The sequence below is a fragment of the Pygoscelis adeliae genome, unplaced genomic scaffold (assembly GCF_000699105.1).
Source record: "Pygoscelis adeliae isolate BGI_AS28 unplaced genomic scaffold, ASM69910v1 Scaffold25, whole genome shotgun sequence".
Taxonomy (NCBI): domain Eukaryota; kingdom Metazoa; phylum Chordata; class Aves; order Sphenisciformes; family Spheniscidae; genus Pygoscelis; species Pygoscelis adeliae.
Window position 1 is genome coordinate 1367981 of NW_008824808.1, and position 2033 is coordinate 1370013.

The window sequence follows — 2033 nt, forward strand, 5'->3', positions numbered from 1 at the left end:
AAAGAACATTCAGAACTGGTGGAAAAGGTTTGACTAAAAACCAATGCCAAACATATATACACACACACACATACATATAAACTCACCGATTTTAATAACTGGTTTTATTTCAGTTAATTCCATATCAAGGTATTCACTAATATGTTTTTCTTTTCCTTTAATTTCACAGAACAGCTACTCTAGCTGCTTTAAAATAAGTGGGGTTAAGAACCAGAAGTATTTCCTCAAAGGCAGTATCTAGCAATAGTCTACTGCCGTAAGACCTGCCTTAATGCTTTCAACTTCGTATTAAAATTGTCCTCCATTCTCTCAAATACATCATCACAAACCAGTAGAAGTTCATCTACATTACAGACTTCTATCAGCTCCTTTGAGTTGGCCAGGAACTGCAAATCTTCACACTGTGGATCAATAAAAATATGTATGTGGAAGCCTGTAGTGCAGACACAACTCTACACAGCCTACAAAGTCAGTTAGCATTGAGGTTCTTTCTGAAGCTGGTAAATGTGTTCTCAAGTACTTACGACACTTAAACCAAAGCTAAACGTCAATATTAATGGACTCAAGCATCCCAAAATGGTGGCTGAAGAATCATTTTATAATTATTCCAGGAGTCAGGAAAGGCTGATAGGAAACGAAGTCCCCCCAAAAACCATCATCGCTCTGTTTAGAAAGGTAAGCTACAGAAATATAATCACCTGTCAACACAAACTAGAAAGCACATGTCCAACAAAGAGTAAGCAAGAGCCTGTCCATGCCCTGTGGCCATGTAGCTCAATGTAAGTGCAGCTGATGCAGTATTCACAGCCAGGCTGAATATACGACATTCCAGCAGGGCTTGGGAAAAGCCTTGGGCACCTCTCTAACAATCTACAGCAAGACCACTCTTCAGAAAACATATAAGAACGGTTCATAATTCTGTTGTAATTAGTAACTGAGAAAGAGTGGGGGAAAAAAGCAGCTTTTCTTTCAGAAACTAAGACTTCTTTATTCACAGATCTACCACAACACTGACAGCGAAGCATCCCCTGTATTTAACAACTGAAACAAGTCTACAGTCACTTACCTACTAAAGATCGCCAGAATTCCCAACCATGCCAGCACACAGGGTACCAGCTGGCAGCAGGCTTCAACTTCACACCCTCACCACTACTTGCCCGCACAGCAGCTGGCATCTCAATGCGCATCCTCTCTCCCACAGCACTGTTCCTGCCAGAGGTCCTACACCGCATGGCAGCCTGAAGCTTCGCTCGGTTGTTTTAACTTTGAAGTCAGCAAAACCAACAGTCATTCCACTGCTCCGGTGAAGCACAATGTTTTCAAGCCTTGAAAATTAATCTGGTCAGATAAGTTAATCCTACCAGCATCATAAAAGCAAAAACATCACACAGGAAACTCAAAAAATTAGTTGAGGCAACCAGCTCTTTACGTTCCATAACTACTAATAGTGTAGATGAGCAGACTTAAAAGAAACGCATTATTTTTAAGCGGAGGTGCTGAGTATCTATTGCTAAACACACGGAGAGTAGGCAGGCCTGCAGAGGGATCCCAGCATTGTGTTGTTCACTGCCTACCACTAAGGCAAGTGACTAGACCCCGTACTGCCTGGCCGTGTGTACGTTTGTTTACGCCTTATAAAGCACCTGCAAAAAATAAAATCACTACCAAAACCAAAAAGTGTTAGTTCATATCCCACTCTGCACAGGTGTATCTAATCACTAAGAGCATAAGGAAGTGGGTTTTATTGACCTACAAAGTGAAGATAAGTTGCCTAATTAACTCTCGCATCACGGTTATCTGTGTGCTATAAAGTACAAAGCGTATACAACCAATGTAGTTAAAGAAAAGCCCCCAAAAATCAGTTCCCGATCAGCCAAAACTCATTTTTCCGCTGCGAGAGGTGATGATACCGCAAACATCGCGGGAGACTAAAAAGACTGCATGTGCCCTGTATTACTTTTGCATTTGTCGACAGTTTCGAGGCGGGGGCGTTGTGCCCCCCCCCCCGAAAACCGCCCTTGTTTCCGGGCCGG